The sequence below is a fragment of the Globicephala melas genome, chromosome 1 (genome assembly GCF_963455315.2).
Source record: "Globicephala melas chromosome 1, mGloMel1.2, whole genome shotgun sequence".
NCBI classification, from domain to species: Eukaryota; Metazoa; Chordata; class Mammalia; order Artiodactyla; family Delphinidae; genus Globicephala; species Globicephala melas.
Genome location: NC_083314.1, coordinates 159,034,227 through 159,061,203, shown reverse-complemented (window position 1 = coordinate 159,061,203; position 26,977 = coordinate 159,034,227). Strand labels below are relative to the sequence as shown.

At 41.3% G+C, this 26,977-nt stretch overlaps 1 protein-coding gene across 4 annotated transcripts in view; it reads left to right on the top strand.

Moving 5' to 3' along the window:
• THRAP3 (thyroid hormone receptor associated protein 3) overlaps nt 1-26,977 on the top strand; it is a 76,196-nt gene that overhangs the window by 21,734 nt on the left and 27,485 nt on the right. Inside the window, exon 2 of one of the 4 annotated variants that reach the window (XM_030869192.2) lies at nt 7,808-7,916. The exons of 1 other annotated variant lie outside the window; for it this stretch is intronic. The gene's annotated coding sequence lies outside the window, so the exon portion shown is untranslated. Of the gene's footprint in view, nt 1-7,807; nt 7,917-15,566; nt 15,704-26,977 lie in introns of those variants that run through there. 2 more of the 4 variants (XM_030869198.3, XM_060307838.1) reach the window with 2 other exon arrangements.

Here is a 26,977-nt window from a genome sequence, read left to right as displayed (position 1 = left end):
GTGAAATTTTTTGTTCTAGTTCTGTGAAAAATGCCAGTGGTAGTTTGATAGGGATTGCATTGAATCTGTAGATTGCTTTGGGTAGTAGAGTCATTTTCACAATGTTGATTCTCCCAGTCCAAGAACATGGTATATCTCTCCATCTATTTGTATCATCCTTAATTTCTTTCATCAGTGTCTTATAATTTTCTGCATACAGGTCTTTTGTCTCCTTAGGTAGGTTTATTCCTAGATATTTTATTCTTTTTGTTGCAGTGGTAAATGGGAGTGTTTTCTTGATTTCACTTTCAGATTTTTCATCGTTAGTGTATAGGAATGCAAGAGATTTCTGTGCATTAATTTTGTATCCTGCTACTTTACCAAATTCATTGATTAGCTCTAGTATTTTTTTGGTAGCATCTTTAGGATTCTCTATGTATACTATCATGTCATCTGCAAACAGTGACAGCTTTACTTCTTCTTTTCCGATTTGGATTCCTTTTATTTGGTATATTCTTACTAACTAAAATTCATACTTTATTCAGATTTCCTTAGGGTTTTTTTTTTTTTTTGAGGTACGCAGGCCTCTCACTGTCGTGGCCTCTCCTGTTGCGGAGCACAGGCTCCGGACGCGCAGGCTCAGCGGCCATGGCTCATGGGCCCAGCCGCTCTGCTGCATGTGGGATTCCCCGGACTGGGGCATGAACCGGTGTCCCCTGCATCGGCAGGTGGACTCTCAATCACTGTGCCACCAGGGAAGCCCTTTTTTTTTTTTTTTTTAATTTTTAATTTTTTAAAATTTTTTGGCTGTACAGCGAGGCATGTGGGATCTTTAGTTCCCTGACTAGGGATCGAACCCATGCTCCCTGCAGTGGAAGCACAGAGTCTTAACCACTGGACCACCAGGGGAAGTCCCCAGATTTCCTTAGTTTTTACCTAATGTCCTTTTTCTGTTCCAGGATCTCATCTAGGATATACATTAAGTTGTTGTGTCTCCTTACGCTTCTCTTGGCTGTGACAATTTCTCACACTTATTTTTGGGGACCTTGACAGTTTTGTGGAGTACTGGTTAGCTGTATTGTAGAATGTCCCTCAATTGGGATTTGTCTAATATTTTTCTAATGATTTATACTAGTGTTATGGATTTGGGGGAGAAAGAACACAGAGGTAAAGTGCCATGTCGTATCAAGGAATACATGCTATCTGTGTGACTTCTTGTTTAGCTGTGATTATCTGGCTAGGTTTCTCCAAAAAATTACTCCCTCCCCTCCCTGCCACAGTGTGTACTCTTTGGAAGAAAATCGCTAGGCATACCCACGTCCACTTAAGGAGTGGAGAGTTATAGTCCACCTCCTTGAGGGTGGCGTATATACATAAATTATTTGTAATTCTTCTGCCTGGGAGTTTGGTCTTTTCTCATCCATTTATTTATTTATTCAGTCACTTATTTATATCAATATGGACTCATGGGTATTTTTGTTATAATCCAGTACTTTATTTTGTTCTAATTTTTTTTTTTTTTTTTTTTTTGCGGTACGCGGGCCTCTCACTGTTGTGGCCTCTGCCGTTGCGGAGCACAGGCTCCGGACGCGTAGGCTCAGCGGCCATGGCTCACGGGCCCAGCCGCTCCGCGGCATGTGGGATATTCCCGGACCGGGGCACAAACCCGTGTCCCCTGCATCGGCAGGTGGATTCTCAACCACTGCGCCACCAGGGAAGCCCTGTTCTAATTTTTTGATTTTTACTATTGAGAGCTCTTTCAGTTGGACGGGAGTGTCCTTTTGACATACCCCCTTTATTGTGTGTGGTGGTGTTTTTTGTTGTTGTTGTTTAGCACTTCCTCACTTTCTGGCACTATAAGATACTCCCAAGCTCATACTGTGAATCCCCTCCCCCAGCCCTAGATTCAGCCATTTCTCCAAGGGGCCCTGGTTTCTTTTATTGGAGAATGGTATTAGAAATCAAGATCTGGGTGCTAGGTGTGCACATTGCTACTGGAGGGTTATTCCTTCCACATCATCTCAGCTGACAAAGCAAGGAAATACATCTGTATACTAACATATATTCCATATACTTACAGAAATATCTAAGTATTTCTTATTTCTACGTATCTTCGTTTGTATCTGTATTAAGCTGGACATGAATTACTGATATCTCCGACTCTAATCCAGTACCTCATTGATCATTCTAGTCTCTTCCTTTTTTATCTATAATCTCCCTCTCCCAACAGTGAGAAACTTGGCTCTCACCATTTGCCATCCATTTACTCATTAGTTCCAGTATACGTGTAGTGTAGTGGTTTCAGGATTGTTAACCTGTACCCTTTAACAACTTTACAACTAGAAAACTTTTAACAAGTAGAACACAGTGGTTATATGCAGTTCCTTTTGCTTTTTATCTTCTCATTTCACTTATTTCCATAGTTAACTTAGGTTAGCACCCTTCCTCTCCACCTGCCCTGTTTTTTAATTGACTACTTATATTGCTCCCATTGTCCTCAACCCTTCAAATCAAAAGGCTAATAGTCTTAAACAAGTTCATTTTCTCGAGACACATTTTTTAGGCTCTTGCAGTCAAACATAATTTAATTAACTCACTATAGATAAACGACTTTTCTCCTTATGCTAACAGATACAACACTCAGAAACTTACTTTGGTTGTAGCATTATTTTTGTTTATTTTGTTTTTATGAAGGTTTTCTGTTGTGATAAGATACTCTGTTTTAAATTTTTAAAAAATTTCCAGCAGTTGGTTTCCTGTGAGTTGGGAATATTGTGTGAGTGCTTAGTTTGGTAATGTCGACACATACTGTGTTCTTGGCACAGCTATGGTGTCATTTCATAGTAAACACAATGTGTTGCCATCTAATTGGATTAAAAAAAAGCACCCACGCTCCATGTGTGATATGACAGAATACATGGTACTTGAAATGCTTTTTATTTATATTTATTTATTTATTTTTAAAATTTATTTATTTATTTATTTATGGCTGTTTTGGGTCTTAGTTGCTGCACGTGGGCTTTCTCTAGTTGCAGCAGGCGGGGGCTACTCTGTTGCGGCGCGTGGGCTTCTCATTGCAGTGGCTTCTCGTTGTGGAGCACGGGCTTCAGTAGTTGTGGCTCACGGGCTCAGTAGTTGTGGCTCGCGGGCTCTAGAGCGCAGGCTCAGTAGTTGTGGCACACAGGCTTAGTTGCTCTGCGGCATGTGAGATCTTCGTGGACCAGGGCTCAAACCCGTTTCCCCCGCATTGGCAGGCGGATTCTTAACCACTGTGCCACCAGGGAAGTCCCTGAAATGCTTTTTAGTTACAGTTGCTTCACCACAATTTGTAGCAGCGCAAAGTGGTGAGACCACTGCTTTTAGTCACTTTTGCAACTACTCTGCTGTTGTAGTGTGAAAGCAGTTATCTATAAACAAATGAACCTGGCTGTGTTCCAGTAAAACTTCATGGATACTGAAATTGGAATTTCATAGAATTTTCACACGTCATGAAATACTTTTTTTTTTTTTTTTTTTTTGCGGTACGTGGGCCTCTCACTACTGTGGCCTCTCCTGTTGCGGAGCACAGGCTCCGGACGCGCAGGCTCAGTGGCCATGGCTCACCGGCCCAGCCGTTCCGTGGCATGTGGAATCCTCCCGGACCGGGAGACGAACCCGTGTCCCCTGCATCGGCAGGCGGACTCTCAACCACTGCGCCACCAGGGAAGCCCATGAAATACTTTTGATATTTTTCTACCATTAAAAAAAAAATGTAGAAATTTGGGAATTCCCTGATGGTCCGGTGGTTAGGACTCCGCACTTCCACTGCAGGGGCGCCTGGGTTTGATCCCTGGTCGGGGAACTGAGATCCTGCAAACTGAGCGGGCAGCCAAAAAAAAAAAGATAGGAACAGTAGAAACTATTCTTAACTCATAGGTGGTACAAAAACAGGTTGGGCTGTGTGACATCATTTGCTCACCCCCCCAAGCGAAGAAGGCCCTGTATACTGGACACGTTTGGAAGTATCTGTCTTTCTCTCCAAAACCATTCATAGTAATTTCACCAGTCTTAGATTCAGTATTGGTCCCTGGTTCATACCAGGGAAGCTGCTTGGAGCAAGACATTGCACAGTTTTCTGTGGTAAAACACTAAAGGTTTATTTGCCTAGCTGTAATAATCTTATCAATTCCTAGTATTTTTTCAATGGGGAGTGGATAAGATTAAATTTTGTCATTGGCTACTTTGGGTTAACTTGAATAGAAGACACAGTCCTCTTTTGTTCCTATTTATTTATTCATTTATTTTTGGCTGCGTTGGGTCTTTGTTGCTGCATGCGGGCTTTTCTCTAGTTGTGGGGCTTGTTGCAGTGCGAGGACTTCTCATTGCGGTGGCTTCTCTTGTTGCGGAGCACGGGCTCTAGGCATGCGGGCTTCAGTAGTTGTGGCTCACGGGCTCTAGAGCACAGGCTCAGTAGTTGGGGCGTGTGGGCTTTGTTGCTCCGCAGCATGTGGGATCTTCCAGACCAGGGCTCGAACCCATGTACCCTGCATTGGAAGGCGGATTCCTAACCACTGTGCCACCAGGGAAGCCCTTTTGTTCACTTTTATTCAACTTGAATTTGAAAGTAGACACATTAGTCCTTAAGTATTGTAGAAGCATCATGTGCCTTGTGGTCTTTTTCTTTTTTTGGCTGTGCAGTGCGGCATGCGGGATCTTAGTTCCCCGACCAGGGATTGAACCTGCGTCCCCTGCATTGAAAGGCGGATTCTTAACAGGTGGACCTCCAGGGAAGTCCCTGCATGGTGGTTTAAAGGATTAGCTTTAACCTCAGGTTCATAGGAGCAGACAAGGTCATCTTTGTGCTTCCTTATCTTATGTATTTCTCAATACAAGATTATCAGGGGTGCTTGAGGTGAGATAAAAAACATTTCAAATCTTTAACGGTAGAAAGTAAAAATGCTTTAACTGTATGAAGTAAAAACTTAGAATGTTAGTGCTCACTCTTTGGATTTAGGAACTATGTTGTTACGTAAGGTATAGTGTATGGAACGTGGGGGCATTCTGAGCTGCACTCTAGTCTAAGCCACTGCCGTCCTTTTCCTGGATAGTTGTAGGCAATATCTAACAATTTCTTCTGCTCTTGCCCTGTTAAGGTCTGTTCTACACTCAGCAGCCAAGATCCTTTTAGAACGTGATTCTGGTCCTTACTCCTCTGCTCAAACCAGTGCTGTGGCTGCCTACATAACCTGTAGGAAAGCCAAAGCCCTTACGATGGCTTGCAAGGCCCTTTCCATTCACCCATGTCTCTGACCTGATCTTCCAGCTGTTCCCTGGAAACTGTTGGCATTGCAGCCACTCTGTTTTTCTGTCTTCCTTAGATACACCAGGCATGTTCCCTCTGCAGGGTCTTTGCACTTGCTCTTTCCTCTATTTGGTCCCTTTTGCCTTCAGATAAAGTACAGCATACTGTTTCTGTTAATCTTTGCCTTCTCTGACCACAGTACATAAAAGAGTAACTCTTACTCCTCATGTGCTCCCATCTGCCCCTTAGAATGTAAGCTCCAGGAATGAAGAGATATTTTAAAAATTTATTTATTTTTGCCTTCGTTGGGTCTTCGTTGCTGTGCGCCAGCTTTCTCTAGTTGCGGTGAGCGGGGGCTGCTCTTCGTTGTGGTGCGCTGGCTTCTCATTGAGGTGGCTTCTCTTCTCTCGTTGTAGAGCACAGTCTCTGGGCATGTGGGCTTCAGTAGTTGTGGCACGCACGCTCAGTAGGTGTGGCTTGCGGGCTTAGTTGTTCCAAGGCATGTGGGATCTTCCCGGACCAGGGATGAAACCCATATCTCCTGCATTGGCAGGCAGATTCTTAACCACTGGGCCACCAGGGAAGTCCCTGAGGAGATTTTTAATTGCTGAATCTCTGTTGCCTAAAATAGTGCCTGGCAATGTAGTAGGTACTTAATAAATTTTTTGTTGAAGTAAGTGGACAGTTAAAATGGAAATTGTGTAGAAGGGAAAAAGATATATTGTCGGCAGTGCTGTGGTGTCCTTGCTAATATACTCTGACGAAAGGCAGGTCGGGAGAATGAGGCTGAAAAGCACGCCTATCACTGTCCCGATGACTCAAGCAGGACAAGTTTGGGGGTGCATAAAAATTGGTGGCAGGCGACTTAGGGCTTCAGGTGTCTCCTTGCTGTCATAGAATAACTAAGGGCCAGAGCCTCAGATTTGCTTCTCCACCCATTGCAACAATGGAAAATTGAAGATTTGTTGTGATGAGAAAATTCTTGCCAGTGTCGAAGAGGTTAATTAATAGGGAAGAAACATGATGGGGTAGAAAAAGGAAGATTGTGTGTGTGTGTGTGTGTTAACTGGCTAGAATTTTAAAGGTGGATGTATTGGAATAGTTCTTTAATCAGTGCATTGTAGAGTAAGCGGTTCCCAGTTTTGTAGCAGTCATCGGGGGTTCCCTCAAGCTGACCGATGTCATGAGCCCCTGTGCCTCTGCAGTTAGAAACAGGGAAAGTTTTGGTTGATGAATTCCCAGAATGACTTGCAAGAATATATGCAAAAGTATTGTGAAAGAATGAGTTTTTGTAAGTGCTGTATTTTTGCTATTTATCAACTAAGCGAATACATACCAACATTGTCATTAATTTGCCAAATGGTCTGACTGAATAGTAATTTCATCTGGATAAGTCTTAGTTTTAACAGTAGGTTTTTGTTGCCTCTTTGTAATGTTAATTACCTGCTAACCTTTGGTATAGGTCAAGAGTTTATTGCTTGTGTATTCAGTTTATTCAGTGGACACATACCAGTGTATATAGAGTTTGCAGCCTTGTGAGGTAAGTTGACATATTAACAGACATAATGATATGCGTGTAAGGAGAACCATGTCTAGGGTAACAGAGAAGCAATACCTAACCCAGCCTGGGTGAGCCAGGGACAGCTTGCTGGGGAAGGAGACCCTCGTAAGAATGAGTAGGAGTTTGCTGAGAGGGGAGTTGAGGGCTCCCCACTACTGAGAGACTATAGCTTAAGGAAATGCATTCTCTTCTCTCCTGGCTAAATAGGCAAGGATTCAGCTATGTGCAAACCACAGGTTCAGAGAAAGCTAAGGTGGGTATCCTTGACTGAGTCAATGAATAAGTGAAAAAAGAGAAGATTAATGTCAAGACCGCGTCTTCAGATTATGTAATTTTTAGGTGCCTTCCTACTTTATAGTATTATGAATGAACGAAAAAACTTTAATCTAGGAGTGAGGATGTTAATTACATACTGAGCTTGCTGATCTTGGAACTTTGTTTTCCTGTTTGTTTGGGATAATACTACATTGCTTTGCTATATGGCCATGTTAGTAGTATTTGGATCTGGGAATATTTAAACAACTGGATCTGAAGGGTTTTTTTGTGCTTTGAGGGATGAGTGTGGGGAGTTACTTTAACTTGAAATGTATTTGTTAAATTTAGTTCAGCATACTTGAAAGTTTTTTGTTTCAAGCATCTAATTCTTCTGAAGTTATTCTCCAGGTTGAATTATGGAGTTTGCAAATTAAACTTGTATAATGCAAACCATAGCACCTGAAATATTGCCAGTGAAAGTATCAGGTTACAAGAGGAAGGTTTTAGCTTTCCATACTTCCCAACCTTACTATAGGAGGTTGGGTGGATGAAAATGAGTATGAGAGACCCTCAGGCCAGTATACTTTGGGAGAGAATCCTGTGTCCACTTGGAGTTAATTTGAGGGCTAGAGGAGAGTTTCTGCTTATAGATTCCAAGCATCTGTATTTCAAGATGCAGTCTGCAAGGTTTGGGTAGCTATTTTATCACTGCTTATTTCTTCTCATTCCAGAGTTGTATCCTGACTTTGTAAATTGGAGAAGCCAGCGCGGCACTGCCAGTATTCTTTGAGGTAGTGTCTGTTTGGGGTCTGGTGCAAGTCGAATCATTGTTCAAATAAGGTAAATGCATGGTGGTAAAAGGAACTAATAATAACTTCATTGGCTTACAGAGCCAGTCTTATGTTGTTTATCCAGAAGATTCCTTAATAGAAGTTCTGGGTTCTTATTAAGCAATATTTATCTTTCAGTTTAAAAAACTGAAATAGGCTGATAAAGTAGCCGCTCTCCTCTCTGATTCCATCCCAAGTTGTAGAATCAGCAGTTACTTTCTTATTTTAACTAACTTTTGAGTTTTTAAATAACACATGTTTATTCACTTGGACATACTGGAAAAGATCAGCCATAAACTTGACACATATACAGTCACTGTTAATAGTTCAGTGAACAGTCCCTTGTCATGCATATGTTACTCTGATATGTGTGTATATAATCAAAATTGGAGTTGTGTTTTTTGTCACTTGGTTCTTGTTAACAAGAAAAGTTTTCTCTGTTTGCATTTTTAAATGACTCATGGCATTTCATCATTGGATGTACCATATAATTTATCTAACTAGTTCCTTTTTGGTAAACATTTAGGCTTTTCTCTCATTTTTCCATGTGTTAGGTAACTGTGTGATGGACATGAATAAATTTATGCATACAGTTGATTTCCCCCCATAGTACAGTTTCTTCTCAAATCTTAAAAAACATTCTATATATTTATTTAAACCTTTTTTGTTTTACTTTTTATTAATACATGTACAAAAACCCTATACGTAGTCATGTCAGACCATCAGCTCCACAGGGCTTTTTATGAAAAACAGTCCCTCCCGCCCCTTTTTCAGTCCCTAGAAGCAATCATTTCCAACTCTTTACTGTTTCTTTTGGTATTACCTCTAAAATAATAAGCTTATTTTGCTACTTATAGATTTTTCAGTTTTGGGTATTATCTATTAACTTTCTACTTTGGATAGTGGTAGAATTCTCTGACCACCTCACATGTCCATATTTATTGTCACTCTGGTTGTAATTGAATTTTGGTTAGAGCAGTATTCACTGTTAACAGTATTAAGGTTATGTATAGCTTGTTCACAGACAAATGTCGTATGGTATGGTTAATTTTTTTTTTTCTGTACAACTTTTTGTTTTCTCTGTTGTTAATAATTATCTTTTTCTGGTCTGTTTTGTTTAGTTTCTATGTTCTTATCAGTAATTTCTTTCTAAACTCTACCCAGAAGTGTAAATTCTTCCTCAATACTTTAAGCATTTTGGTTATATTATAAATTTTGTCTTAGAGATATATATATATATTTTTAAATATTTATTTATTTATTTGCACCTCGTCTTGTGGCAGGCGGGCTCCATAGTTGCAGCTTGAGGGCTCCTTTTAGTTGTGGCTCACCAGCTCCTTAGTTGTGGCATGCGAACACTTAGTAGCGGCATGCATGTGGGATCTAGTTCCCCAACTAGGGATTGAACCCAGGCCTCTTGCATTGGGAGCGCAGGGTCCTAACCACTGCACCACCAGGGAAGTCCCCTTAGAGATATTTTCTAATCTGCTTCATTCTGAACATGTACTCTAGGCAGCTGGGATGTTGTTATCACAGCATCATCATCCTGAAGATTTTTCCTACATTTTTTTGGTTTTGTTAATGGTAAGAAGAAGGAATCTAACATTTTGTATTAAGTCATTAATCAGTTGTCCCAACTATTCACTAATAGTGTTTTTATTATTGTTGCCTTATTTCATCTTTAAATACTTAGTGATAACAAGCGTTTCTTCTCTCTCCAGACTCAGCAAGCAAAATATAATTGATATTTCCATACTTCTTATTTTTCACCATGTGGAACTATGACAGTTCTTCAAGAGACTTAAGTATTGGAAACTAGAAAACAAAGACTAGAAGGACATGTACATAGGAAGCCAGTTGCATAATTTAAAAAATAAGTATACTGGATTTTCCCCTCTAAGATCCTTTGTCTTTTAAAGCTGCTTTTGATTTTTTTGATTAATTCAGTCAGTAGACGCTTGAGTGCTTGTTACTGTGCCTGTTCTCTGTTGCTAGGGATAACCGGCAATGAGCAAGACAAACAGGACCCCCATTCTTTTTTTTTTTTTTTTTTTTTTTTTTGCTGTACGCTGTTGTGGCCTCTCCCGTTGTGGAGCACAGGCTCTGGACGCACAGGCCCAGCGGCCATGGCTCACAGGCCCAGCCGCTCCGCGGCATATGGGATCCTCCCGGACCGGGGCACGAACCCGTGTCCCCTGCATCGGCAGGCGGACTCTCAACGACTGCGCCACCAGGGAAGCCCCAGGACCCCCATTCTTGAGGAGCTTACATTCTAGTTTGGGAAGGCAAATACGATAGTTTCATATTTCCTAAGTGTAGGAAAGAAGTTTGACTACAAGATAACAGTGAGGTGTCATTAGGTAGAATGCCAAGGAATAATACCTTTTCGAGTTAGGTGACAAGCTGAGATCTGAAGGATGAGAAAGGAGCCAACCATGCTTTAGACTGCAGAAGGGTGTTTGTTCATGTAGTGAGAACTGCAAGTATAAAGGTGCTGAGACTATAAATGCTTGTAAGTGTTCGAGGAACAGAAAGAAGGCCTTTGTGACTCCGGTAGAGTGATTGATTCGGGAGAGAGTGGTTTGAGATGATGTTGGAAAAGTAGGCAGGAGTCAGATCATTTAGAATGTTGAAATTATGGCAAGCTGGAGCTTTCATATATAAATCTGATGAATTCAGTTTTGTTCCTTTAAAAACAAACAAACAAACAAATACAAGATGTTACAGAAAAGAATCAGACCTATTTGTCTATGTAATTAATATTGCTGTTCCTTATGAGCCAGAGAGGGGAGTTGCACTGATCATATGTATCTGAACTGAGTTCTGGTTCAGTGTCTGGATCTATCTGCGCTTGGGGTAGTTGAGTGGTCTCTAAATTTAGATAGCTTTGAATAGTGCCTTAATGAATTCGTTTTAGATTTAGAAGCAAAAGGTTGGGTTCTTGATTTCTTTTGTAGACTCAGGTGACTGGTAAGGTCCAGAATGATAGCAGATCTTGAAATTATTTTTGGTTTCTTATGTAGAGTTGTGTGCATATTTAAGACATCTCTTTTTTTTCCCCTTATCTGGTAAAGTGTAGATATAAATGGAAAGACATCAGGTGGTTATCTCAACAGGAAAGTCTTAGTGGATGAAGACTAGAAACTGCAAAAATAAATGATGAATTTAAAAGTGACTAATATTGGATAAGGTTCAGAACTTGAGCATTTGAAAAGAATAATCATTGTTGTCCTTTAGGACAGTGCTATCCAAGAGAAGTCCAGTGTGAGTCACATGTAATTTCAAATTTCCTAGCATCCACATTAAGAAATAAAAAGAAACAGATGAAATTTATTTTAATGTAATTTAATATATCCAACACATTCTTATTTCAACATGTAATTAATATTAAAAGTCCTTAATGAAGTATTTTACATTCTGAGTTTTGTACTAAGTCTTTGAAATCCTGTATTTTATACCTACAGCTCATCCCAGTTCAGGCCAGCCACATTTCAGGTGCATGGTAGCTACATGTGTATGGGACACTGCAGCTCTTAGGGTTCATACTTCTGAAGGAATGGATAAATAGATATGATCTAGTTATTGAAAGTTATTGAAAACCCTGCCATGTTGTGAACATCATTCAAAGCAGTGATAGTTTAACAAATAAGGAAATAAATTTAAAAACATATATTTTTCCCTCTTCTAAACCTCTGTGTGATAGACTTGTTTGGGGAAGCTCATTTTATCCCCAAAAGGCTAACGTCTATAAAAGATGTCAAACAACTTATCTCCTAAGAGAGTTGTAAACAGACTTTATGTAGAACAAACTTTATGTACAACTCCGTGTAAGCAGTGGCTTTCTGTGTATCGATGGTGGGATGAAGAGAGAACACAGTCCTAGTCCTTGGAATCTGTAAAGAATGTCCGTAAACCAGTGGATCGGAATTCCTGTTCTGGTTTCTTGAATAAGAATCTTGATAGATGGACTTTTTAAAAAGCTCTGTAGGTGATTGCAATATATACCACTGGTTCAGCCCAAGGTCTTAGTAATAATAACTTAATTAAAAAAATAGTTGTGTGATGATTGGCTGTTAAACTTAGTTTTTAAAAAGGTTTATCATAATGAGAGCTGGAAGGAAGCCATAGGTGATTAGTTAACATAGCCTGTAGTATCTTTATTAAGTCAGGAAAGCTGAGAGTTCCTCTAAAAAATGGGAAGGATATATTCCCCAATGGTAACACATTTAAAACAGTAACTAAAATTGCCGTCAGCCTACCCTAGGGATATAGGAGAGGAGCCTCTGGGGTGAATCGAAGATTATTTAAGTTGCTGTCTGTGCTGTTCATTCTATTTCTCTAATGATGAAAGGTTAATTGCATAGATGATCCTGAGCCTAATAGACACCCATTGAGCAAATTCTCAGGAGAAGATACCACAAGTTGCCTACATTGGGAATATTAGATGAGTAAGTTCTAAATGAAAGGCCCCTCAGTTTGCTGTTGATTTTTCCCTGCTACCATCCAGCAGCAAAGGGATTTATTCTACAAAGGTCAGGACCCTAGAATTTGACCTTTTTTTGCTTTTCTGCACCTGTTCAGTGCAACACATGCCAGTTTAGCTAATAAAGTTATAAAACACATTATTGTTCTGTGTAGGAAGCTATCTGATTGCTTACTAATAGCAGGAAAATAGAATCAGTGGTGAAATCTGTTTGCTCTCAGAGAAGTTCCTAAATATCTCCCTCTCACCACTCTAGGGTTGTAGCTAAACATAGCTTAAGGTGTGAAGTCACATGTTGAATGGCAGGCAGTTTACGTACACTTTTTAATTCCTGTGGCGGTCTTATGAGGTGTAGGTCATGTTTGGAAGATTGAGAGAGTAAGTATCTTGTCCAGCTAATGGGTGGAGGAGCCAAGATTTGAACCCAGTTATTTTTTTGGTGCCAAGCTACTACTCACTGCAGAACCTAGCCCAGTATTATAAAGTGACTCTCTAAGGTTCTCTTCCTTTGGGACAGGGCATTTCAGAATGATAATTTGCTTCAGCATATTCCCTCACTTACACCCACTTTTATATGCCCATCTTGAAATAACATATTATGGAAAACACTAAATGAAACCTGGATTCTAGTCCTAGCTGTTTGCTTACTGTGTATTGGGATTATGGATTCTCTTTCCGCTGAGCAGGGATTTCCCAATTATCTGTCTACTTTGGTCTTCTCATAATTGTGAGATGTGGGCACCATTACCTTGTCTTTTTTTTTTGTTTAATAAACTTTTTGTTTGAGAATAAGATTTACAGAAAATTGCAAGGATTGTACAGAATTCCTGTATTAGTTTGCTAGGGCTGCCATAACAAAGTATGACAAACTGGGCGGCTTAAGCAACAGCAGTTTATCACCCCACAGATCTGAAGGCTAGAAGTACAAAAATCAAGAGGTTGGCAGGGGCTTCCCTGGTGGCACAGTGGTTAAGAATCTGCCTGCCAATGCAGGGGACACGGGTTCGAGCCCTGGTCTGGGAAGATCCCACATGTCGCGGAGCAACTAAGTCCGTGCGCCACAACTGCCAAGCCTGTGCTGTAGAGCTTGCGAGCCACAACTACTGAGCCCATGTGCCACAACTACTGAAGCCCGTGCGCCTAGAGCCCGTGCTCTGCAACAAGAGAAGCCACTGCAGTGAGAAACCCGTGCATTGCAACTAAGAGTAGCCCCCGCTCGCCACAACTAGAGGAAGCGCGCGCACAGCAACGAAGACCCAATGCAACCAAAAAAAAAAAATTTATATATATAAAAAAAAAAAGAGGTTGGCAGGATTGGTTCCTTCTGAGACCTGTGAGGGAAGGGTCTCTTCCAAGGTCTCGCTCGTCGGCTTGTATTAGATGGCTGTCTTCTATTTCTCTTCATATCATCTTCTCGCCACATATCTCTGTGTCCAGATTTCCCCTTTTATAAGGATACCAGTCATATCTGTAAAGACCCTGTCTCCAAATGAGGTCACTTTCTGAGGTGCTTGGTGTTAGGACTTCAGTATATACATTTTAGGGTTAGGGAGACACAGTTTAACCTGTAACAGTCCCTATATTCCCTATGCCCAATTTCTTCTATTATTAACATCTTACATTAGAATGGTACATTTGTCACAATTAATGAACCAGTATTGATACACTATTATTAACTAAAGTGTAAGCCCTATTTTTTTTTTTGGTAAGCCCTATTTTTAACACATAAAACTTCAATTCAGGGGGGGAATATGACTTGGAAAAGATTTCAAAATTAGTGACCTCCTTTCTGACTTTAGTACAAGCAAAAGAAACCTTCCCAAGTCACATTATGAGCCTGAAAAGATATTTTCTACCTATAATTACAACAGGATTTTCTTGTTTTCTGCATCCAGCAGAGTACTTAGCATGGAGTAAGTATTCATTAAAATCTGATAGAATGAACAGAAACATGCTCTCGGTACTTGTTGGGCCATGATATTTTTTGCAAGAGTATACTCAACAATAATCTTACCAAAGTAAAGTACAGAGATTGTGAAACCTGCTTTAATGAGAAAGCAAAACTATTTTAAAAATTGTGAAATGATTGTGTATTTACCTTTCCAGTAACCAGCGCTTGGTGCGAAGTCCTATTTATGTTTATGAAGCCCAGTCTACTAAGCTGAAACTTTGTTTGTTTGTTTGTTTGGCTGTGCCAGGTCTTCGTTGCGGCACACGGGATCTTTCTTTTTTTAGTTGTGGCATGTGAACTTTTAGTTGCGGCATGTGGGATCTAGTTCCCTAACTAGGGATTGAACCCAGGCCCCCTGCGTTGGGAGTGTGGAGTCTTAGCCACTGGACAACCAGGGAAGTCCCCTGAAACTTTAGAAGTTAAGTTGTATGTTCGGTATTAACCACCTTTAACAAATGAATAAACTGAAATCTACAAAGACTGTTACTTCCTTAAAGTCCCCCAGAATGCCTTTCTTATTCCAAGTCACTTCCTTTTGCTATTAGATAAACCATATATTTAAAACACGGTGCAGGCAGATGAAGTTGAGTTTACCACCTTCTAGGAGGTATACTTATAATAGAAGAGATAGGTGTGTAAATTTGCTTGCATATATTTTCTTTTACTAGCTTTTTTCAGACTGGTGGCTTGAGACCTAAGTTTATTACTTGTGTGTATTTTTCAGAATTTTCCAGCATTGATTGATTAAATTATGTTGCTTTCTGTGACTATTACATAATATCCCAGCTATCTTAAGATTTTCATATGTTTTTATTTCTGATTGGGGGAGAAACAGCAGTTTGATGGAAAGAATGAATAAAGGGGTTTCCCAGCAAAGGTTTGTCATTTTGATCTTAAATTATTCAATCTTTTCTCTGGTGTTTTTTACAAAAAACAAAACACAAAGAGAAACATTTATGAAACTCTTGTTCCTTTGTGGAAATCAGGCCTGAAATAATTAGTGGCATGCTGTATTCTGTGCCATATGGAAAATAGCTATCTCACTGAATTTTTCCTGCCTTTCCAAGTTACTGAGAAGTAGTGGTCCTGTTCCTTTAAAAAATGAAAGATGGAAGGGGTGGAGTTTGCCATGTCTTTGGGACAGAGAAACTATTCAGTCTCTGAAGAGCCGGAAGGAAATGTGACCTCTTGCTGGCTGTGTGATGGAAAGAAGCTAGCGGCAGTGTTCCTCAGCCTGACGGAGTCTGTTGCAGAGCCCTGACTTGCTCTGGAAACTCTTTTTTCCCAAGTGAGGTTGGTGCTGCCTGAATTTGGTGTAAGTGAACTGCCCCCATGCAAGTGATAGTTTAAGTACAGTCAGCAGGTAAGTAATCAAGTCCCTGGTCAGCTATTTTCAGGCAGATGCACTGGTTTTTATAAAGTGGTAGAATATGTTATGAATCTTAAATGATTTCTTCTACAGTAAATTTCAGAATTGATAGGATGGAAGTGGAGGGATGATTCTTTTTTAAAAGCAAAAAAATTTTTTTTAAAAATAAATTTATTTTTGGCTGTGTCAGGTCTTCATTGCTGTGCACGGGCTTTCTTTAGTTGTGGCGAGCAGAGGCTACTCTTCATTGTGCGCAGGCTTCTCATTGCTGTGGTTTCTCTTGTTGTGGAGCACGGGCTCTAGGCACGCGGGCTTCGGCAGTTGTGGCACGCAGGCTCAGTAGTTGTGGTTTGCGGGCTCTAGAGCGCAGGCTTAGTAGTTGTGGTGCACTTAGTTGCTCCGGCATGTGGGATCTTCCCCAGACCAGGGCTTGAACCCGTGTCCCCTGCATTGGCAGGCAGATTGTTAACCACTGCGCTACCAGGGAAGCCCTAAAAGCAAAAAGTTTAACCCTCGGGCTTCCCTGGTGGAGCAGTGGTTGAGAGTCCGCCTGCCGATGCAGGGGACATGGGTTCGTGCCCCGGTCTGGGAAGATCCCACATGCCGCGGAGCGGCTAGGCCCGTGAGCCATGGCCGCTGAGTCTGCGCGTCCGGAGCCTGTGCTCCGCAATGGGAGAGGCCCACGTACCGCAAAAAAAAAAAAAAAAAGTTTAACCCTCACCACTTAATTCCATTTTTAGGACATGGCTGAAGTAAGGATGAGGAATCTCCTTCTGTTTGTGTAAACGCTTTAAGTTTTTTTTGCCATTGGTAGAGCTGTTCCAAATCCTCATTTTATTGACGAAAAATAGGCACAGAGAGGTTAAAAACACCTTCAAATAAGGGGTTTTGCGTTTATTAGCATAAGTTTAGTTTTGGTAAATTTCTCTCATTTAAGGTGCCCATTATTTATTTACTTATTTTTAGCTTTTCATTGCTCACCAGTGGCAATGAAGAAGATCACTTCTGCCCTGATCAGAGGTTCTGATAGGAGAGGGAAGAAAGCAGTTTGCAACAGCCAAACAGGAGGCTAGAATGACATCTGTTATTTATTAGTTGATGACTGGTGCTTGGGCTCTAAAGGAGGGAAGTCAAGAAGACTCTCTCTGAGGTAGGATGGGCACCCTGCTGGTTAGACAGGAGCCCACAGTCCCCACGCCCACCCACAGAATACAGGTATCTGGTGGCTTTTGGAAAAGAACTCTGTCAGAACAGGTCTGTTTCGCATTTGGGAGCCCAAAGCATCCAACATAAGTAGCAATACTGTTAGAAAGGAATTACTTATTTTCCTCAAGTTTGAAGTGATGGCAAAGAGTCCTCATTTTTTCCTGTTTTTGCTGTGCAGTTTATTACGAATTTTCTAAGAGACAAATAACACAGTGCTCCTGTTTGCTGTCCAGAGAAATCAGGGCTGGCAAAGGAAGGACAGAGATTGACTTTTGGAGGACTTGGAATTGAACCTTTGTGGATAAGAGCTGGCTTATCCATCTGGCCAGTACTTCCCACACTGGCAGTATTCTTGACTTAGGGGGGAAAAGCTCTTTTATTATTATAAATTATCCATGTGTATTTTTATGTGAGGCTTGCCATTCCTTAATTGATGTACTTTTAAACTATTGGGTTGGCCAAAAAGTTCGTTCGGTTTTAAGTACACTCTTCATTTTCACCACCAACTTTATCGAAGTTTATTCATTAACTGAACGAATTTTTTGGCCAACCCAATAAATGCTTCAGAGGTTACCCTCAGGGAAGCTTCTTAATACTCACTTAGAAAACACTTGGAAAAATTATGTGTCAATGGATAACTAACATGAGTTAGTTTTTTTTACGTAGTGAAAACAGTACACAAGAGTTGGGCCTTTTGTTGCTGTAGTTACTTGACACAAGAACTGAGGCCAAATACTGTTTCTCTGAGGGTGTGGGCTTTATTGGCTTCCCTTCACTCTCCAGTTTTTGAACACAGGGGTCCCTGTGCTGAATTGTTTCTGTGAAGTTTTTGGAGCTGGTTCCTCTGAATTCTTTCCAGCCTGACAACAACCAATAGGAAGAACAATTGAGAATTTGTTTTGTAAACACGTCCATTATTAGCATAAGTTAACTAAAATATATGCTGTCATTAATAAAAAGGTTATTTTCAGGGAAATTGATAGTAAGGCTAGGATAAAAGCACACTGGTAAACAAATTCCAGTGTCAGATAATCCCGCAAATGCCAAGTAAGCGGTTGCAGTGAGCTCTGAATTTCCACAGTGGCTTCCGGACTCCACAGAGGTAGAAGCTTTAGCTTTTTTTGCTTGCTAACCCCAGAATATAGTTTATGAATGTGTATTTTCTTCCCTCTCTTAATAATTTCTCAGTTGTTATGAAGTAGTCACACTTCTAAAAACAAGTTGCTGAAACAACACACAGTGGGAATGGTATTTTGGACTACTCATGTCCTGTAATTAGGAGGTGGTTTAAGATTGCACTTTGGAATTTACTTTAAATGTGTTTGAACTGAAATCAGTCATTGTTATTTGCTGGTAAATGATTCTCCTTTTAGACTTATTTGCAGAGCACACATGGAGAAGCATGTAGAGGTGAGCCTTTTGGGTCCCCTCACTGCATGTCTGGATTTTTTTTTTTTTTTTTTTTCCCCACCGCTCAGCTTGCGGCATCTCAGTTCCCTGACCAGGGATTGAACCCAGTCCTCCGCAGTGAAAGTGCCAAATCCTCACTGCTAGACCACCAGGGAACTCCTGCATGTCTGGATTTTTTAATGGAAGGATTCTCTAATTTTTTTTTATGGAAAAGGTATGGGGAAATTGCTGCAGAGACTGGCTATATCCACCCAGACTTATTAGAATTTTGACCATGAACTGAGCCCACCTGCAAAGAGCTGATAATTTTTTAAGCTGGAAGACGGATGTACTTGGGTTCCTTACACTGTTCTTTTCTACTTTTGTCTATGTTTGAATCAATGCCTCCATAATAAAAACACTAAAAAAAAAAAATAGAGCCCAGCTGGCTATAAGGCTGGCCTTTCTTAACCTTCTTTAAAGTCATAAAAGAGGGGAAAAATTCCGTTGTAATAAAGTTTTCCTGAAATGGACTTTGAATAAAGTACAGTTTTATTTATTTAGGGTCTTGTGGAAATTACTAGGCTAGATTTTTTAAATATCTTAGAAGAAAGTAGGTAGATGTTTGATTCCCCATTAAAAGAATTAACACCATTAATGCTATGAATGTCAACAACTTTGTAAAAGACTGTTAGGGGGAAGTCACCTGTAAACTCACTAGCTGAAAATATTTATATGTAAAGTAAGAAGCACATGCTCTTATCCTGTCTGCCCCATTTCATGTCTTTCCCTTCTCCTTCCCCCTTCCTCTTCATGTCTTCCTTTCTGCTCCACAGAGGTAACCACTATTAATAGTTTGCTGCATGTGCTTATGTAGATATGTCTTTTTTTTTTTTTGCGGTATGTGGACCTCTCACTGATGTGGCCTCTCCCGTTGCGGAGCACAAGCTCCGGACGCGCAGGCTCAGCGGCCATGGCTCACGGGCCCAGCCACTCCATGGCATGTGGGATCTTCCCGGACTGGGGCACGAACCCGTGTCCCCTGCAACGGCAGGCGGACTCTCAACCATTGTGCCACCAGGGAAGCCCAGATATGTTTTATATGTACATCTGTACCTACATATTACTCATTTTAAAAACAAGTTCTACCAAATTACATAGAATACAATGTTCAAAGTTTAAGAATTTTAGTGCTAAACTCCAGAATAGCTGTGGTTTTATAACATAGGCAAGGGCAAAACTTTTATTATATCCTTAAGTTGTTTAAGCAATAAAATTGCCATTCTCCCCAAAGGACCTTCCTCTCCTTTAAGGAGGGTGCTCAGCGCACATGTGGGTATTTGCCTCTGTGAATTTTAAGACCTCAGAAATTAGTGTTATATTTATGGATTTACTTAATAGTTTAAGAGAGCTGCTTAATAGAGTAACTGTTAGGAGGGGGTCTCTGATTTGATTTCTTCAGGGATGTTGAGGGGCGGGGGTGAAGTCTTCGAAAAGTGTTTCCCTAGAGATACCTACAGCTGCTCTTGATTCTGTTTCCCTTTTCCTCCCTCTTTTGCTCAGGAGAGGATAATCTCCAGAGGAAAGCATAAAATAGTAAACGTGTTTCATATTTCACCTGAGTTCTGCTTTCCTGCCCCTAACTATCTAGAGGCACACAGAGCACACAGTCAGGCCCCTCCTTTGCCTACAGCCCTTTATGAATGGTGAATTTCTTTCTTGGCTGATTTTTGGATCTGTCTCTTCTTCTTCTTTTTTTTTTTTTTTTTTTTTTGCGGTACACGGGCCTGTCACTGCTGTGGCCTCTCCCATTGTGGAGCACAGGCTCCGGACATGCAGGCCCAGCGGCCATGGCTCACAGGCCCAGCCGCTCTGCGGCATATGGGATCTTCCCGGACCGGGGCACGAACCCATGTCCCCTGCATCGGCAGGCGGACTCAACCACTGCGCCACCAGGGAAGCCCTGTCTCTTCTTTATTTCAGTCATTTTGTTCACCAAGAATTTTCTGCTTCTTGCCTTCAGTGACTCTTGAGAGCAGGGCTGTCTTGACTGGACTTGCTGGCGGTGGAGTTTCACTCTAACCTGGCACTGCTAAATGAAGTGTGTCTCCCTAACATTGAGATCAGTTTGGCCTTCTCTGCCTTTGAGGAAAATGTACGAGGAATACAAATGAGCTCAACTTTTAGTTTAGCTGTAGTGATTAGGACTGTGATACGTACTTAATTTTATTCTTGGATTGTATTGTTAATATCTGGTGAACTAATCTTTTATTATTTCTGCTTGTGTGATGAAGAGAAAGTGTGAAAGAGCCTGTTCATTAGCACATACCAAGTGTCCATTCTGTGGCTAAGCACTGTGCATAAAATGGAGAACAAATCAGACGTGATCTCTTACCAGGCAATTTTGTCGCTTCCTGGGTTTGGTATCCTGAATTGTTAAATTTATTTGGTTAGCACTCTTGTGTTACCCAACAGTTACCAAATATAGTGCCATCTGATCTGGAAAAGTATGCTGTCCTCTTGGCAGAGCAGAGACAACAGTCCTGGGGCCTGGGCAAGGGACAGGGAGTGCAGGCCTACATGGGGTCAGTCCTCAGAGACTCTTCCTCTTCTATTAAGGTTATGTTAGGGATCCATAAACAGGGAAAAGACCAATTTTAAGACCTATTTTAAAAACAGGTGTTAAATGGTAACTGTTGAAAATCAAATAATGTAATACAGTAGAATAAAGGACCAAAGCTACTTGATCATCTCAATAAATACAGTAAAAAAAAAAATCCAACATATTTTCATAATAAAAATATTAAACCAACTAGGAATAGAAGGGAACTTCTTCAGTCTGATATTAAACATCTGTGAAAAACCTACAGGTATCATTGTACTTAAAGGTGGAAGGAAGACTGAATGTTTTCACCCTAAGTTCAGGGACAAGAGAAGAATGTTCACTTCTGTCATTTCTATTCAGCATTGTACCAGATGTTCTAGCCAGGGCAGTTAGGCAAGAAAATGAAATAAAAGCCATCTAACTTGGCAAGGAAGAAGTAAAACTATCTTTTTGGCAGGTGATATGATCTTATGTAGAAAATCTTAAGGAATCCACTGAAAACTATTAGAACTATTAAATGAATTCAGTAATGTTACAGGATACAAGATGAATATACAAGAATGAATTGTATTTCTCTGGGACTTCCTCGTGGTGCAGTGGTTAAGAATCGCCTGCCAATGCAGGGGACACGGTCTCAATCCCTGGTCCGGGAAGATTCCCACATGCTGTGGAGCAACTAAGCCCGTGCACCACAACTACTGAGCCCATGTGCCACAACTACTGAAGCTTGTGTGCCCTGGAGCCTGTGTGCCACAACTACTGAACCCGAGTGCTACACCTACTGAAGCCTGTGCGCCTAGGGCCCATGCTCTGCAACAAGAGAAGCTCCTGCTTGCCGCAACTAGAGAAAGCCTGCGTGCAGCAACAGAGACCTGACGCAGCCAAAAATAAATAAAATTATTTTAAAGAAAGAATGAACTGTATTTCTATACACCAGCAGTGAGCAATCAAAATGACATAGAAAAACAGTTCATTTCCAGTAGCATCAAAAAGAGCAAAATACTTAGGAATGAATTTAACAAAATGAGCACAAAATTTGTACTCTGAAAACTACAAAACACTGTGGAAAGACGTCCCATGTTCATGGGTTGGAAGACTTAATGTTAAGATGGCAGTTTTCTCCAAATTGATCTACAGATTCAACACAATTTTTGTCAAAATCCCAGCTGGCTTTTTTGCAGAAATTGATGTGCTGAATCTAAAATTCATATGAGGGACTTCCCTGGTGGCGCAGTGGTTAATAAGAGTCCTCCTGCCAATGCAGGGGACATGGGTTCGAGCCCTGGTCCAGGAGGATCCCACATGCCGCGGAGCAACTAAGCCTGTGTGCCACAACTACTGAGCCTGCGCTCTAGAGCCTGCAAGCCACAACTACTGAGCCCTTGTGCCACAGCTACTGAAGCCCGTGCGCCTAGAGCCCGTGCTGCGCAACAAGAGAAGCCACCGCAATGAGAAGCCCGCGCACCGCAACAAAGAGTAGCCCCTGCTCACCGCCACTAGAGAAAGCCCGCGTGCAGCAACGAAGACCCAGTGCAACCATAAATAAATAATTAATTAAAAAAAATAAAATTCATATGAAAATGTAGGGGACTCAGAATAGCCAAAATTGTCTTTGAGCAGGAGGAAGTTGAAAAACCTACACTTTCTGATTTCAGAATGTACTACAAGGCTACAGTAATCAAACTGTGGTTTTGGCATAAGCATAGACATACAGATCAATGGAATAAAATTGAGAATACAGAAATAAACCCTCACGTTTATGGTCAGTTGATTTTTTTTTTTTTGACCAAGATGCCAAGACATTTCAGTAGGATAAGACTAGTCTTTTCAACAGATGGTACTAGGACATCTGGATATCCACATGCAAAAGAATGGAGTTGGACCCTTACCTCGCACTATAACATAAAATTTAAATCAAAATGGATCATGGACCTAAATGCAAGAACTAAAACTATAAAATTCTTAGAAGAAAACCTAGGAATAAATCTTCGTGACCGTGGGCAAACCCTTCTTAGATATGACAGCAAAAGCACAAGGAACAAAAGAATAAGATAAATCAGACTTTATAAAAAAAACTAACAAAATCCCTTTTCTTTAAAGGTCAGAGTCAAGAAAATGGGAGAACAACCTACAAATTGGGAGAAACTTCTTGCGAAGTATATGTCTAATAAGGGATCTATATCCATAATTTAGAAAGCCTTATGACTCAAAAAGACAAATAATTCAACTTAAAAATGGACAAAGGATCTGAATTGATATTTCTCTAAGATACACAAATAGCCAATAAACATATGAAAAGATTGTCAACACGGTTAGTCATTAGGGAATTACAAATCAAAACCATAATGAGGGACTTCCTTGGTGGTCCAGTGGTTAAGACCCTGCGCTCCCAGTGCAGGGGGCCCAGGTTCCATCCCTGGTCAGGGAGCTAGATCCTGCATGCTGCAACTAACAGCCCTTGTGCCGCAACTAAGACCTGGCGCAGCCAAATAAATATTAAACAAAAAACCATAGGGCTTCCCTGGTGGCGCAGTGGTGGAGAGTCCGCCTGCCGATGCAGGGGACACGTTAGTGTCCCGGTCCGGGAAGATCCCACATGCCGCGGAGCGGCTAGGCCTGTGAGCCATGGTTGCTGAGCCTGCGCATCCGGAGCCTGTGCTCCGCAACGGGAGAGGCCACAACAGTGAGAGGCCCGCGTACCACAAAAAAACAAAAAAAACACCGTAATGAGATACCACTTCACACACACTAGGAGGGCTATAATAAAAAAGACAATAATAAAGTGTTGGAGATGTAGAGAAATTGGAACCCTCTTACACTGCTGGTGGGAAAGTAAAATGGTGTAGCTGCTTTGGAATATAGTCTGGCAGTACCCTACAAAGTTAAGCATAGAATTACCATGTGACTGAGCAATACCACTCCTAGGTATGTACCCAAGAGAAATAAGAATAAATAAAGTAAATAAATATTATTTTAAAAAGAAGAAGGTGATCTACTGTTATTATTTAAAAGAAAACAAAAGAACTTCCCAGCCAAGCTGTAACAGTTTTCAAAGAAACATTCAGCCTTGCGTTGTCCTGGTGGAAGATTATGCGTTTTCTTTTGACTAATTCTGGATGTTTTTTGTTGAGTGCTGCTTTCAGTTGGTCTAATTGGGAGCAGTACTTGTTGGAATTAATCATTTAGTTTTCTGGGACTTCCCTGGCGGTCCAGTGGTTAAGACTCCACCCTTCCAATGCAAGGGGCACGGGTTCAGTTCCTGGTCGGGGAACTAAGATCCCACGTGCCATGAGGTGCAGCCAAAAAAAGTATTTATTTTATTTTAAAATTTTTGGCTGCATCGGGTCTTTTGTTGCGGTGCACGGGCTTCTCTCTGGTTCTGGTGCGGGCTCAAGTAGTTGTGGCACATGGGCTCACTTGCCCCATGGCATGTGGGATCTTAGATCACTGACCAGGGATCGAACCCATATACCCTGCATTGGAAGGCAGATTCTTTACCACTGAACCACCAGGGAAGTCCTCAAAAAAGTGTTTAAAACAAAAATCGTTTGGTGTTCCAGAAGGAGCTCATAATAGAGGATTCCCTTCCAATCCCACCATATACACAACATCACCTTCTTTGGATGAAGACTGGCCTTTGGTGTGGTTGGTGGTAGTTCATTTCGCTTGCCCCACAGTCTCTTCCATTCCACATTATTGTACAGTATCCACTTTTCATCGCCCGTCATAATTTGTTTTAAAAATGGAATCTTTTCGTTATGTTTAAGTAGAGAATTGCATGAGGAAATATGGTTAAGAAGGTTTTTTTCGCTTAACTTACGTGGAACCCAAACATCAAAGTGATTAACGTAACCAAGCCGGTGCAGATGATTTTCAGCACTTGATTTGGATATTTTGAGTATGTCGGCTATCTCCCTCGTGGTATAACGTTGATTGTTCTCAGTTAATGTCTCGATTTGATTGCTTTCCACTTCAACTGGTCTACCCAACTGGAGCATCGTCCAGCAGGAAATCTCCAGCACAAAACTTCGCAAACCACTTTTGACATGTTCGATTAGTCACAGCACCCTTTCCATACACTGTGCAAATCTTTTTTGCGTTTCAGTTATGTTTTTACCTTTCTTGAAATAATAAAGCATAGGATGCTGAAAATATTGCTTTTTTTCTTCCATCTTCAATATTAAAATGGCTACACAAAAGTTCACCAATTTTGATAATTTTTTTTTTTAATGCACACTGATATGACAGCTGTCACATGCAGTCTAACAGGATTGTCCTGAATGAAGTTAAAGACAACTACGTGGGGCTTTCCTGGTGGCGCGGTGGTTGAGAGTCTGCCTGCCGATGCAGGGGACACGGGTTCGTGCCCCGGTCTGGGAGGATCCCACATGCCGCGGAGCGGCTGGGCCCGTGGGCCATGGCCACTGGGCCTGTGCGTCCGGAGCCTGTGCTCCGCAACAGGAGAGGCCACAATAGTGAGAGGCCCGCGTAACGCAAAAAAAAGACAACTACGTGCTACTAGAGCCATCTTTCGGAAAAAAACGAACGAACTTTTTGGCTAACCCAATAGAAGGATCTTTGATGAACGTATTCTAAAATACAGAGCAAGAGAAGCTAGACATTCTTTTTTTTCTTTTTTTTTTGCGGGGGGTACGCGGGCCTCTCACTGTTGTGGCCTCTCTGTTGCGGAGCACAGGCTCCGGACGCGCAGGCTCAGCGGCCATGGCTCACGGGCCTAGCCGCTCCGTGGCATGTGGGATCTTCCCGGACCGGGGCACAAACCCGTGTCCCCTGCAGGTGGACTCTCAACCACTGCACCACCAGGGAAGCCTGGGCTAGACATTCTTAAATAGTAAGTCCATCAAATCAGGGTAGCTGAGTTGTCCTCCTTGAAGAAATGATGAGTCCTGGTTTTTCAGGATAGTCCCAATTTATTGATAAAGTCCTGTTCCCCATTGTCAAGCCAAATATCCTGGAAACCTTAAATTGCTAGATACAAATGTCACACCCCCACCCCTAGCCTGTCTCAGCCAGAGCAGGGCAGTAGTCTTTTATTGGACTATATACACTGTATGTTAACTTTTATTTTATTTTATTTTCATTATTATTATTTTTTTTTGCGTTATGCGGGCCTCTCACTGTTGTGGCCTCTCCCGTTGCGGAGCACAGGCTCCAGACGTGCAGGCTCAGCAGCCATGGCTCACGGGCCCAGCCACTCCGCGGCATGTGGGATCCTCCCAGACCGGGGCACGAACCCGTGTCCCCTGCGTCGGCAGGCGGACTCTCAACCACTGCGCCACCAGGGAAGCCCTATGTTAACTTTTAGATTTGAACTCTCTGGTCCCCCTACTTCTAGGTGGATATTTTTTCTTTAAGTAATTGTTTCGGGGAATTCTTTGGTGGTCCAGTGGTTAGGACTCCATGCTTTCACCGCCGAGGGCCCGGATTCAGTCCCTGGTCAGGGAACTAAGGTCCCACGAGCTGCGAGGTATGGCCTAAATAAATAAATATATGTATGTATGTATGTTATAGTCATTAAATCATAGCCTTTTTTTCCTCTGAACTACAAGAAGACGCAAATTCCCATGCTTCATTTTCCCCGTCAGTATTCATTCATTACTAAAATTTGTGTGTTTATAAAATCATGTCATAGATGTTACACATTTCAGTATGTCAGTGTATCTTATGGAATTTTACATCTTAAATTAGGGACTTGCCTAAAAGGATTCTAAGTCTTATGGTGAGATTTTTGCATTTTTTTTTGGAAGGCTATTTCTTGGGAAGATTTCCATAGTTGATTGTTCTTATCCATTGTTTTGACTATTAGTGGTTTTTTTTTATTTTTCATTTTTTTAAATTAAATTTTATTGGAGTATAGGTGCTTTACACTGTTGTGTTAGTTTCTGCTGTGCAGCATACTGAATCAGTTATACGTATACATATATACACTCTTTTTTAGATTTCCTTCCCATTTAGGTCACCATTTAGTTAACCTTTAGAGGGTGGTGTTTAGTGATCCTGTCCTGAAATTCTCTAGGCTTAGATCTTATTTGGGTCCTGTAACCCAA